General features: G+C 37.5%; 1 long non-coding RNA gene across 2 annotated transcripts; it reads right to left on the bottom strand.

The window, feature by feature from the left end:
- Positions 1-874: 874 nt before the first annotated feature.
- LOC113025708 (uncharacterized) lies at positions 875-13,930 on the bottom strand. 2 transcript variants are annotated; one of them, XR_003272830.1, is made up of 4 exons: positions 13,704-13,930; positions 3,825-3,975; positions 1,344-1,410; positions 875-1,205 (listed from the first exon to the last, which is right to left on the bottom strand). It is a non-coding gene; the product is annotated as an uncharacterized LOC113025708 (long non-coding RNA). The 2 variants fall into 2 exon arrangements; XR_003272829.1 differs by having other exon boundaries at positions 875-1,410.
- Between the last annotated feature and the right edge of the window lie 649 nt (positions 13,931-14,579).

Below are 14,579 nucleotides of genomic sequence, written 5' to 3'. Positions count from 1 at the left end.
ATGTGGCTTTGATGATAAATTGATTATCAAACAACATAAAAGTGGTGCAGATCTTCAAGATTAATGCCCACTGGTGACAGCTTGAAGTAGACAAGTTTTCCCATGGTTGACTAATAAGATACAAGTAGTTGTTTGTTTGTTTAGAGAGTGAAGAGCAGGACAAGCAGCCTCATTTTTATTTTTACCACCACTGAAACCTATATTTGAAAGCCTTGAAAATAGTAAATATAGAAATATTATAAAGCAGTCTAATGTTGAGCAACTCAATGGCCAAGTATAAAACTATGTTCATGAGATACTATGCTGTGTACAACACTATAATATTAAACTGTTAGTCACTGATTGTATCATGGCATTATTGTTAAGGGGTCTGAGAATACCGGCAACTCAATTGGCATCATTCTAGCTGGAGAGAGAGCAAAGAAGAAAAAGAAATGAAGGTGATATTTCAAATAAATTACTCGGTATGAAAATATTTATCTTGAAAATTTAATTTGCTTCTATGGCCCTTTAGCTACAAAAAAAATCATTTTAAGGAACATACCTATTTCGCATCAGTGAAAATCATGAATGAAAGCTCCACCTCTGTCCAACACACAAGGAATCAATCCGAAATGCTTATGACAATTAACAGTGCAAGATGCAATAAGAGCTGGGTGTTGTGACAGCTTAGATTTGGATTAAACCTGGGTTAATAGGATAATTTTTCTCACAAAAGGTACTCTGTCAAACCAGAGCAATCAATTATTATGAATTATACATGCATTGAATTAAGTGTCTAATGTCATTAATATGTCTCATTAGTTTGCACTGAGTGCAGGAGATTTTCTCCTCTGTGACTCTTCCATCAAAAGGAGAAATGGGGGGGGGGGGGGGGAATAACAGTATTTGCATTGAGCAGAGGCGCCATTGTGTCAATGTCAAATGGAGTGTTTGTAATGTCTCTCTCTCTTCTCCTGGAAAGCATGAGCTTTATTCATTTCAAATATTTTCAGTGATGCATTAGTGTCAGGATGTGTCGGTTCCATTTCTCAGAGACGAGCACAACTCTGACAGCATGGGTGGATGTGTAAATACAACAGAAAACACTTAACTATGAGATCATCTGTGCTGGGTTATTAATCTCGCTTTTTAAGGGCCTGTGTGGCCTGACTCCATGAGCCTCCTTTCCCTCGTGTTGCTATATTTTGAACCATGTTATCTTCCTGGAAAAAAAAAATCCATTAAGGAGATGGATGTATTTTGGGGATGGTTGGAAAACAAAAGGAACACACAAGTGCTGATTGGGTGGGTTATGGGTTAAGGACACATTTACAATTGCCTTCTTTGTTTGGATGGGTTACCATACAGAGTCCAATGCTCCCACTGCTGCTGTAAATCCACACATCTCCCAAGTTGATGAGTGAGTCCCTGCCCAGCAAAAAACACAGAAATGTACTTTAAGACGTTTAGTGCTAAAATATAAATCATTTTGTGTTCTTGGGTGTCTTTTTCTAATACACATTTTCTACAGAAACACCATACTTCACATCAGTAGCACGGCTTGGGATTGGTATTCCAGGTCATGTCCCTCACACAGAATGGGTCTCAGTCTACTGGCTCTACTTATTCAAGGCACATCTCAAAACTCAAAATAGTCTATAAGCATGTATTGCAATGCATTAAATACTGATACTTCGTGTGAAAACTGAATCACAACACTGACATTGTAGACTGCTTGAAAAATATAATCTCCAATTATTTAACCTAAGTATATTCATGACAACTCACTGAGGTCATTCTCTGCTGTTCCAGCACAAGTCAGACCATACAATATATTGCCCATGCTTATTCACAACACTGACTTCTAGACATGCAATGACCCCATGTGTCATCTCTTGTGGTGTTGAATCAAGGGGTGATGACATGTCCCTGCTGCAACCTGGTAAGCACTAAACCACAGGCCAATGGTGCATTGTCACCCTTCAAATACATTAGAAAACACATCCATAGCTTCAAAATCTTTACGTAAAGATGATGAATGCCCAATTGTCAAACCTAACAAAGAAGAAGACAGAAGCAAAAATAAATAGATACAACATGTGCCTTTATCTAATACAAGGCTATAAAATCGCAGATAAAGGGCAATCATGCACGCCTTACATAGAGCTTCTTCTAAGGAGACACGGCAACCTTAGCCTTGTTGAATTCAATCCAGGTATACTTCAATTAATTAGAACTAAATAAATAATGTGCAAGAAGCCTATTTAGAGGTTTTATTCTCGAGACATAAAAGCCATTAATTATCAGGGTCAGTGTAAGAAAGCGAGATAAGAGGGAGCAAGGGTACATCGCAATAAGTGAAACAGGTAGAATTCTAAATGTCAATTAAACCAGTGAACTTTAAATCACAACATGAGATAAACAATATCAACTAAAGATCAAGTTTTGAGCTTGATATTTTCTTACACATACCAGAGATGAGAGACTCCAAACTAAGAGGAAAACACTGTTAAAACATTCTCCTGAAATTATTCTTCTTTGTTTTTGAGTGTCCATGGAGGCAGGTGAAGTCTGCCCTTATTACCAATGTCAGAGATTCGATTAAGCACGAAGAAAGCAAATGATCCCAATGAACTAATGATTAATCCGGCAGGTCTATTTACTAATGTACCAGAATGCATTAGAGGCATAAGTTAATGGGGACAGGACATCAATTCAAATACAAATGAACCACATTTGCATTGGACGCTTATTGACTGGTGTAACAAAACGAATTACAAAAGGTAATCTACTTATAAACCTTAGAGACGGATGAAACATGATTCCCAACATATCTACAATTTAACTTGGAACCTTTCTTGCCTCCAGAAATGACAGCATCAATACAAACAGATTGACCAGTGTGTCATCAAAATAAAACATCAGTTCCAATTAAAAGACAAACTAGAAATAATTAACCTGATTTCTTGGCACAGCATGAGGAAAACTATTTATTCTGATAGTGCAAGACAACCTTACTCTGTAAACTCTAACATGCATGAATGCTATTATGCATACCTGCCTGTATAACTGAAGGCAAAAACGAAATTTTTTTTGTGTACTGCAGTGTAATGAACTCCCATTACGGCTATTAGCAGCAGAAATTTTCCCACACCTGCTTTGCCAGGCAAAGGACAGTGTGGGGGATAGTGAGACGTGCCAGAGGCGACAGTGCTATGGCATGCCTGAAAATGTTCCAGCCGTGTGCAGGGCTTTCCCTAGGGACAAGGAAAAATAAAATAAAATAAAAATACTCCTCTTGCTTTGTGGATCAAAGGCCCAGACTTAATCCTCGCTTTGTTCTTGTACATAGATGAACATGAAAGCCCACTTCAGTGGATTGCTTCCCTCTGGGCCCTTGGGCACAGCACTGGACCCAGAGCACAGTCTTATCAATAATGCTGCACTCTTAACTATAGGCTTAAATTAGTGGAAAATATTCTACAATTTGACGGAAATCTATCCATTCCCTCTTCCCAGCGGTAATGACACTTTTGCTAGCTTGTCTAATACCATCTAGTAAGTGATTTTTGTAAGGGGAGGAGGGTGGTTTAAAAAGAGAAAAGCAGCAGTTCTATTTGATGTTTCGATCTGGGATTGATCTCAGAGGAAAGACTCAAATTCTGAAAGTAGGATTATTGGCTTCACTGGCTCTCCTCAGATGTCAGAGATCTTTGAACAGCCTTGTAAAGTGCACTACTTCCAGGCTGCTGCTGAACTGCTTATGAACTCATCAAAAGAGCACCTGTCTCCATATTAATGAGGCACCATGCACTTGACAAGGGTCCTCTTCCCACACATACCTGTCCCCTTGAGAACCTCACCACTTTTCCTGGAAACCGTAGAACAAAGGTGCTTCTCATTCTTGAGCTGGTGTCTCCTCACATCCACTTTTTGGAGCAAGCTCACCAGAACATCTGTATTGCAAAGTGCCCCACCAAAAGTAGAAAAAATCTGCAATAGATCAGAAATGGAATTAATTAAATTATGTCGATTTGTTTATTTTAGACAAATACGTCTTGTGTCTGCTTGTGTCACTGGAGGTCCCAAGACAGCTTGTGATGTGATCTGCCATACTGAATTTAGTCAAAATTTTCCATTTTTTCCATATGCTTCATTTTTTTAAACATTCACTCAAAAATGTTACCAAATGGACTTGGACACCAAATGTGGTGTGTAAACTTGGAAACACTCTCATGAGTCTACCAAAAAACTGCAGTTCTTCTAAGTATCATTTTTTGATGTAAATGCCTAAGTGTTCCTACAGAGGCAACTGCAGCTAATCAGCATGTCTTAGGCTTCACCCACTACTTTAAGCCATTGAACTCTGTGTGTGTGTGTGTGTGTGTGTGTGCGCGTGTGTGTTTGCATACGCGCGTACACTGCTCGTGCCTTCTGAACCACATTTAATAAATTTTTTGACTATTATTATAGCTTTTTGTGTGACACAGACCCTCCCAAAGGTTTGTGCTTCTGTTTTAGGGAGTGAATCTGTGATTTTTTCAGTCTGTTACTTAGTACTAATTAGCAGATATGCATTTGTTCTGGCTCCTAAAAGTGCTAACCTTGATGTTTCAAAGTCCAAAGAGTCAAAACAGTCCAAAACCAGTCGGGGATGTCACAGTGTCTGTGTCCTTTTCTTATAACAATGCTTTTGACGTGGTCAGGTCAAGCTGACATAGCAACCTAGTATCCTGCTGAACTGCTTGGCCCCTTGTTTTACATGCAGTTACATCTAAAATAAACAAACACACCTTATACTATGAATGCCCAGAACACAAACGGGATTTTGTGCAATTAAACACTTATGATAATTAAGGATGAAAACAGATAAATAAGATGTCTCATTTTGATGCAGCAGTGATAGCAGTTGTTCTCTGTATATGTGGGTTGATGGATGAGGATTGGAGGGTCTGGCAGTGTCGGCGTGGGGGTAGGGGTTGGGGTATAGCTGAACTGTAATTGATAATGTAAAGGCAGATGGGGGTCTCCGGGGAGATGGAAAGAATCCAAGCAGATGGCCAAATTGCCGCTTATTTATGTGGAGCAGAGGACTCAGCCCTCTCGTCCACATGGTATGATGGATCATTATAGCTCTTTGTGCATAAGCACCAATATGCTTTTAAATCTGGACAGCAAAGCTGAAGAAAGCCAACAAGCAAATGTGCCATATTTCAAGGGTCCTGTCAGAAACATTGGTGTGGGGGTGGGGGGTTATGGCAAACAACCTATGCCACAATGAATCTAATTAAGACTCTACAAGAGAGCCTCAACAAAAATGAAAAAGGGAGGTTTGCTAAGTGTTGTTTCTTCAGCAGCAGAAATGTATATTCGGAGGATTTGAAGTTTATGAAGGCTGCCATGCTCAATGCTCACACACTTGTGTTAGTGGTCAGTTTGTTTTGATGACATACACTGTCATTACCTTCGATCAGCTGTTTTGTTCACAGACACAGACAGATTGGTTAATATGGTTGAGGCCCCTTTGATCCCACCCTGTCCCTGGGTTAACTCTATTAATGTCACCCCGGACCACCTATTTCATATTTACTAAGACTCTTTCATCTCCCCATGTAGTAATTGGACTTCTAATGTGAAAGCACTGACGTGAAGGCCATCCATCGGACTGAAATTACAGAGCATTCTCTCATGGCTTCTCATAAAGACACTTCAATACTAACCAGCTTTCCAGTGTTGGGGATTGTAGCTTTAAGCAACTCTTCCATATCATTTGTACAAAGTTGTCCATCTTTAGTGGAAAAAATTGCATTAAATGAACAAAAACATCCCTGAAAACTCATAGGTAGTACCAAGGATATATGACTGTGTCTCTGTGTTCAATGAAAGACTGCAGATAAACTACTTATACACAGATCCTGAGTTAATGAAGATTGGATCAAAATCACATCAAGATGTGATTGAATATACTTTTAAAATACTTTTTTTGAGACTTATATTTTGTTGCGGTTCACTTCCACCTTCCTGTAGCAACAAACAGTATGAAGTTTGTGACTACAGCTGAAATTAAGTGAACATTTTTGTATTTCTAAAACAAGCAAAAGCCCTGAAAGCTTCCACTTTTTACATGTATGTATATCTTGTGTGATACAGTTATTTGGAAAAAATAACTCCCCACAGAAAAGCAAAGTAAATGTGTCATTAGATGTGGAATGTATAGCACTTCCCTGGGCCTCCCACATTTTACATTCCAGAGTAACACCAGCGAATATTAATATTTGCTTTTCATTTCAACCAGCAGTGGTGCTCTGTTCAGGAGGAGTGTGGCAAATGTGACCTTCAGACAGGATATTAGAGTGAATGAGGGAGTATGATTCGGCCAGTGAAACAGAAGTTGGACATAATTGCGGATATTGTTTTTCCAAATATAAAATGAATGCAACGGTACATCTGCATTAAATGACTAACACTCGAGGTGACTCACTGGAGCTGACTTTGAGGTAAAGGTTTTCTTTTTGGGCACCCAACACTGACTAACATAAGATGAGAAAATGACCCCATCACAGTAACTGCAACTGTGCTTCTGTTTGACACTACCATAAAGCAGTGGCTATTGACTCAGCACCCAACATTACACTTCTAGTCACAAAGAGAATAATCAGAACGTGAAAGAGCTATCATGCAGCCAAGGAACTTTGGGTCCTAAACAGAGAAGTTAAGCTCTAGAAATACACCCTGTTTTGAGAGTTGATACCCACATTAACAAACACTTTGAAACATAACAAGGACATTAATCAGTCAATGATTTACAGCAGAGGGGGCTCCTCCACTCTATCAAAGGGTTCTTTTTACTACAGTGTGGGTCTTATTGTTGTAATCTTCCCAAAAGTTTATCATAACATGGCACTATGATTGTGGACAGATTAGAGTTTAGTAGAAGCAGCTTTGCCATGGAAGAAAATGAAACAAGAAAATACACAGCTCAGATTATGTGCAGATCCATTTAGATCCAAACTAGTATATTTGAAGATTAAAAACGAGGTTATTCCTAAAACAAAAAACAAAAAACAAAAACAAAAAACAAAAAAAGTCCATTTCAGATTTATATACATTCCCATATGGAAAAGAAATAGTAAAAACCTATATGATTTACTCATGAAAGTGGCCACTTTCATGAGTAAATCATATATAAATCATATAAGGCTTACATGATTTACTCTTGAAAGTGGCCAATTTCTCATTACTTTCATATATTTTTTAGTAAGTATACAAAACATACAGGTTTCATTATATAATTTTTCAAGGGATCTTATGTGTTTTCACTCTTGTATGCTTTTCATACAAGTTTCATACAAGACAGATAAAAACTTTATAAGATTTATATATATCTTTTCCATATGGGTTAGCCAAACTGAATGTTCTAAACAAGACTTTGTAAAATGTACCAAAAAGTAAGTATTGTGCTATCCCACATATTGGTCATGACAATGACACTAAGATCTAGGTTGAAAAAAAAATATGGGAATGATTTAGCTAACATCCAACTTTCCAGAAATCTGCAAGACGATTATGACTCATAGCATATGTACTCTAATGCCATGGAAACCATTGCAACACAGCTAATTTTGAATACAATAATGAACATTCACAACTGATGTTGATGAATCACCAGAATGGTAATCTGAGGAACTGGATTGGTTTCTGCCGTCTGCCAAAAACATGATTCCTCCAGGCAACACATGCAGGAACTACAGACAAGTACAGGAGGAAGGCTATTTGTTTGAATTATTGGGCAATTTTCCATCAATCACAAAAAAAAAAAACATTCCTTAACCTCATGTGAAATAAAATCCCAAAGGAATACTGATTCCAAACACAAAGAAAATAGGAAGACAGTGACTTGACTAGAAAGTGGGCCGTGTTTTTGATGTAGCAGAGTGACCACTCATTCTACACTTTCAAGAGCAATGCATGATTCTGCTAAAATGGTGACAGTGTCTGCACCCAATTTTGGTAATAATTTGCTTGGACAGAAAGAAACAGTCTGGAAGCAATTTGTGATAATACAACCAAGTTTTCTTTTTCCTCTAACTAAAGTTATTCTAACTATTGACCTTTCCAGTGCTTGAATGGCATTTCCAAGTGTTCTGGGATGCCAATGGTGCTCTCAAACGGAACTTTTTAATTCTGTGCGTCAGTGTTGTTTTAGGCCTCATCTCTGGGGTAAAGCATTTAAACTATTACTGTATGCGCACTCTTCTAACACACTAACTCAATAGTGGACCTATTGCTGTACACTTGGCAACATCTATTTAAAGGACCGAAGGATATAAAGATTTTGATTTACGTTCCGTGAGGACCGAAAAATACGTAAAAGTCTGACTTTTCTCACTGAATTTTCCTCGTGTTCTGCTATTACTTTGTGACACATCCGCTGCGCGTGGAAAATTACCACTTCAAATATCTAAAGAGACTCAGAATTCACAGTTGTGCTTTAGGATTATGAGATAATCTAACAACCTGCTGAGCTCTCTTCCTTTTACACTGCTGCTCCCTTGTGGTGTATCAAGATATGATAGGCTGCTGTGACAAAGTGTAAATCCAGTGGTCTCGGGTGATTAATTAGCAACAAGAAAATAGATAGATTGTGTTTATTCCTGTTGTTGAGGATTCATAAAATGAAAACCAACTACCTTTCAAAACAGAGATTACACAAAGATAGCTGATGCTATTGTTTTATTTTAACAGAATAAGTAAGGGTTTCATATTAGAAATGTAAAATTTAAGTTTTCATTTCTCTGACATCATATATCATCCTTAGGTAACTTAAAAATATGCAAATATACATGGCTGGTGGCTATATTTTCCAAATCTAGATGAAAGGTCTATCCAAACATCCGCATCACTCACACAATTCAAACTTGTCCCTCAATCATATGCTTGTCCTGACGCCCCAACACCTTCATCCCAGCCCCCATCTCTCAGCAACGCAATCAGGTAAATCCCACATTAACTCCTGGGAAACAGCCCATTAATATTTCACTTGTTTTCAAGCCTGTTTGTGCCATACATCAATGCCCAGCTACTCCTTTCAAAGCCATACATTAGAACTATTTTCAAAATACTTCATTGTCAGCCTGTGGCAGCCTCATTACTTATTAAGATAAGAGAAAAGATGTTCAGAAGCAGTTGGCGGCTCAGCTTGCTTTAAAAGATCCTTTCTACTGTTCCACCTCCTCCGCCTGCCTCCTACACTACCTCCTTCTCTGTACTCGTTTGTGTTAACACTGTCAGAGAACCTTTAGGTAGTAGCTTTGTTGAAAATATGTGGGATGTTACTTTAGAAAAAGTAAAGAGTACCAAAATAATTGCTAGAACAGACTCCTACGAGTGCTACAATGCATAAAGCATCCACAGCTTGCAACATTAAAGCACATTACTATCAAAACACCTGTAACTGAGTCATTGGAATACACAATAAGAAAATACACAACATGTATTTTCATATTACACACATGAAAAACTTGAACCCTTGAACCTCTAACATAATGGGACTGGGTGGCTTGCTTATAAACTTCTAAGGCTAAAAATCTTCACTGCCTTTTTCATTCAGATTCAGTTATTGACCTTTACAGGCAACATAAGCAATATCATCTCAGGTATATGAGGAATATTTGGAGAGCACCTAAAAATCAGGAAGAATAAACTGCCATGCTGAGGCAGTGATAACCAAAGGAAGATTGCAGTGCAGTTGCCTCATCTTCTCTGACAAAAACTGAATAAAAAATTTTAATTGCTATGATGGGTTTTAAAAAAAAATATACTACAAAAGAAAGAAAAGATCAGAGAGGAAGATTTGGGGATGTTATAATCCTTCTTTACTGTCACTCTTTCAGGATGATGGCATACCTTTGTAACTATTGAAAACTGTTTTTGAATGCTTCTTGATGGATCTTCATTACCTGCACATCAAAACTGACAGCAGATGGAATTACTTTCAAAAGTATTTTCAAGTGTTGATATTAAGGCGTAAAATTTCTTTTTGTCTTCAAAAACTGCACCACCAACTACTCACAAGTGTCCAATTTGGTGAAGACAACTTTCCTTTATCTCCAGAACCCATAACGGAAACCAGCAAAGGCAAGAGAAATTACCCAGCTGATACTCAAAATAATAGAACTCCAAGAGAAGCACTGGGTTGGAAGGAAACAGTGACGTGGATTAAGTGTCACAAAATGCAAGAGCCAGGATGAGAGACGCGTGAGAAGAACACAGTTAAAAGTTTTTTTAACTTAGACAAAAACGGCCCGTTTAGAAAGGAGAGACGGCAACATTTATTGTATACCAAATGCGAAACTTCAGTTGAATTCCTAATCACTTTAAGATGACCTTGATGGAATACATCATGAGATCAAAGAAAGGTGTGCAGACACTTATAAGACACTCAGAATACAGCATTTATACAAGGGTCTTAATAATGTAATGGTGGATACTGTTGACATGCGTCTGCTTAATAAAACAAAAATGTTCTGAAGATGGAGTACAGAAAGATCATCTTACACACTTTTTTCCTATCATGTTGTTTCACATACCTTATGTAAAAGCAGTGAAAATATCACTTCATACAATGGCTGTAATCTTAAAGCAATAGGAATAAACAGTCTATATAGTGAAATGACATTCCTGACACATTGTGATTAGCTGCTTAAACCTGTCCACTTGTATTTTTCTTATTGTTGGACCGATTATCCAGCACAAGTCCTGCTCCTATTAAGGCTTTCTGTGACTGAAGTCAAATCAATAATCTCAAAGGTTGGCAATACAGCAACATACACAACTAATCCAAATTGACTGTCTGGATCATCCTTTACAAAGGAAGAGGAGATAATGCCAGTTTGCATATCATGATGCACTAACAACCTAACTATTCATGAAAATGATCAAAATCCACCCTTAAAACTGTTCATTTTAAGGGGTTTTCCATGCCAACCACAGCTGACAATGAGTCAGTGATGTGGAACTGGTTTGGTGTTTGTCCATCAGATACCCACCAAAGCACATTGTTTTGTACAACATGCAAGCGGGCATTCGTTATTGCCGTATTTGTCGGACTAAGGTGCTCCTAAATCTGGGAGTAATCTGGGTCCAAAATTCCGTTTCTTCATGTCCCAAAGTTAAACGAACACTGCAGCATCACTGGGAGTTAAAAACTGTCTAAATTCTTTCATCTTTGATAAAAATTATCAGTATTGCTGCTTTACCAGGTGTAATAATTAAGTTTAACATCCGGGCATCCATGAAAACAGAATTTATTACATTTAACGGAGTTAGAAGTTAGCAAGAAGTTAGCGGAAGTTAGCTTGCTAGTTTCGCTAGTTACCTAAGCATTATATACCATGTTCTGACTGAGAGATTTCTGAAAAATTCAAAACGTACAGCTCTGCTATCACTTCCAACATAAATGAAGACAGAAAACTAAACAGTAGTGACATTTGTAAGGTTACTGAATTTGGGCTAGCTGGTAGATAATAATGTGATCGCTAGCGACACAGCTATGTTAGCATAACATAAACAGTAAAGCTGGAGGATGAACCTAAGTTTTTCCACTGATAGAAGTTAACGTGAGGGTTCCTGATGGTTAGAGACAAATGCAATCTCATGGCAGGATGCTGTAAACAGACCAAGCTTCAGTCAGGAGTCATTAATATACTGCAACAACATGGGAATAGAGCAGCTGTGATAGAATATAGCATTATTGAATCAATATTCTATAATATTGAAGTGGAGGAAGCAAGAAGAATAAGTTGAATAAAGTTTGATTTATCTGACTGCTTTGTTTCTTGTGCCCTATAATCCTGTGCACCTTAGGGTCCAAAAAATAGGTATTTGACGTTTTTTATTTGATACACTGCAGTTTCATGTTGCAAAGCACCTATTTTTAACTGTAGTGGATATTATACATGGTTATGCTCAGGATATGTCAGCCCATTTCTACTGGAAATGCCCTTTGGTTAAACTTTCAGCAAGGAATTTGAATTTGCACTGTTAAATTTTTATATAGCTTTAATGCACATAAAACCAGCTGCTTGTTTAAGTAAATCGATGGGGTTTTTGCGCTAGTAAAGTTGTGGAGTTGTATTTTGTCTTGCATCAATTATATCGTCAGTTATATCATTATCGCAAATTTTCAAATATATATCTGATAAATATCTTTGGCCATATCGTCCTGCTCTACTAAGGAGTCAAGCCTAAGTGTAATTGGAGTCTCTGCACACTGCACTTCAACAGCAGCTTCTTTCATGCCACAGTCTGACTAATGGCAAAAATAAAATACCGACCAACTAAAATACACAAAAAATCTACCTTATCCAGAAATGGAATAAAGAGTTTAATAAGATGTGTAACATTTAGTTTTTCCGTACTATTGTATAGTAAATATGTACAATATGGAAATTACTGTCACTTATACTTGAAATATTGTCCCTTACCTAATCTTACTGCACACTTTGTTTTTAAATTTGTATTTACTTCTGACTCTAAAATCTGCACAAGATTTCCTTAGCATCCAGACCCAGTGCATGTGTAAATTGTGTATAAAGATTTAATCGTCATCGTTTTCTAAATCTTCATGAAATCCTTTTTTTCTTATTTATTTTTACACTCTCCTTCCTTGCCCTCATGATGATTTCCATCAAGGTAACAAAAAAGTGGTTACAAAAAGGTAGTAGGAGGTACTTTTTGGACTACGATTATGGCAGCCATTTCCAGGTCACGTCACATATTTAGGACCCCTTTCTTTTTTTTTCTTTTTTTTTTGCCTGTCCCATTTGGTTCTTTAGCCATCAGAATTGTTGTCTGAAGACCAACAAGGATACCCAATGGATTTACTTTGCCAAATGGATCATCGGTGGCATTGCCGTATTGGTCCATTTGATCGACCTTTGTTTTTATTATTTATTATATTTTATTTTCAGATGTTACAGATGGGACAGACATGAGTGAGGGATAGGAAAGGGAGAAAGAAAGAGGAAGGAAAAGAAAAACAGAAGGGGAGAGGGACAGTGAGAAAGGGGGGAAGAAAAAAAAATCTCCTGGATCACCTGTTGAGAGAAGAAGAATAGAAAACAAGCAACAAAAAAAAAAACCAAAGCAACATACTAAACACAACACCATCGCATTAATCTAGCTAGGACCCCTTTCTAAGTGAATTTTTTCAACTATAGCCTGGGTCATTTCCACAGAAAACATTTTGATTTGTTAAAACAGAAAAGGCACAGGTGTGAGCAATAAATACAGTTATGAATGCTCTATTTAGTTGTCACTGGAAGGCTACACCAATCAACTACCATGCACATTAGTGTGACCATGAACCTGTAATTAACTGCACCTGTGATTTTCCTGCACCGAATTGCCTCCGTGGCTTCTGTAAGCTAATGATTATACAAAGAAAGGCTCTGTGTTACTGCACACGGAGAAGGGTACATGGCATGGGAACCTCTACAGTAACATAAAAACTGAAAACACCAATTCCAGCAAAATCGCCATTATTATACATATTATACGAGCAATTCAGCATAACGTAACGCCAGGCAGACGAAGGGAAACCTTTAAAGTCTTTTCAATTTTTTAGCTCTTAATTAAATTAAAACTTTAAATACTACAAACTGTAATAACAAGCTGCCAGTAGCTATCATTTAAACAGGTGGGGCTGTTAGCGGTTGTACCTCAGTACGGAAAACTTTAGGCTACTAGCATCATCATCGTCATCATCTTGACAATATCTTCACGGTCCTCTTCACGTTGCTCCGCTCCATTACAGGTACGTCCGTGTGAATCCGTTAATTGTGTACAGTTTTTTTTTTTTTTTTAAAGCTTCTGGTGGCTGTATTGTTGTGTACACAGCGAACACAGTGGTACAGTTTCTCTGGACTAGGCGTGTCTTCCTTTCACCTGTCAACCTTTGATCTCTGCCTCGTGACTACTATGGGTATTTGCAGTGACACTTCCTTGAATGAAACAAATAATCTAAATTTACCTACTGTCTGGTTCTTCGCACTGACTATGAATTTTCTTCATGCAAGATGTGAAGACAAATTACACATGTTATTAGAGAAATAGTAAAAAGATGGATGACCGATAACTGTGGCTTTACACATTTATCAAACATTGCTTCACATTATAGGCACTGGATGTGTTGCATAGTTTGCATACAGGTAAACAATCTCAAAAGAGTGTGCTTTTTAAAAGGCAAGGCAAGTTTATTTGTATAGCACAATTCAACAACAAGGTGATTCAAAGTGCTTTACAGAGACATTAGAAACAAAAACAAATAAAAAGCATGATTTAAAATTGATTAAAACAAGCGAACTAACTAACTAATCAACAAACAAACAAAACAGTATATAAAATCAAAACAGATAAAATCAGAACAGTAGATAAAATCAGTAGTTAAAATGTTAGTTTTGAAATTTAAGCTTAAAAGTGTGGATTTGGTGCTTTATTCAAATGCAGCTGAGAACAGGTGAGTCTTCAACCTGGATTTAAATAAACTGAGTGTTTCAGCTGATCTGAGGCTTTCTGGGAGTTTGTTCCAGATATAA

Source organism: Astatotilapia calliptera, chromosome 1 (genome assembly GCF_900246225.1).
Source record: "Astatotilapia calliptera chromosome 1, fAstCal1.2, whole genome shotgun sequence".
NCBI lineage: Eukaryota > Metazoa > Chordata > Actinopteri > Cichliformes > Cichlidae > Astatotilapia > Astatotilapia calliptera.
Note: the sequence above shows the minus strand (reverse complement) of the source record. Positions and strands in the feature narration are given on the sequence as shown.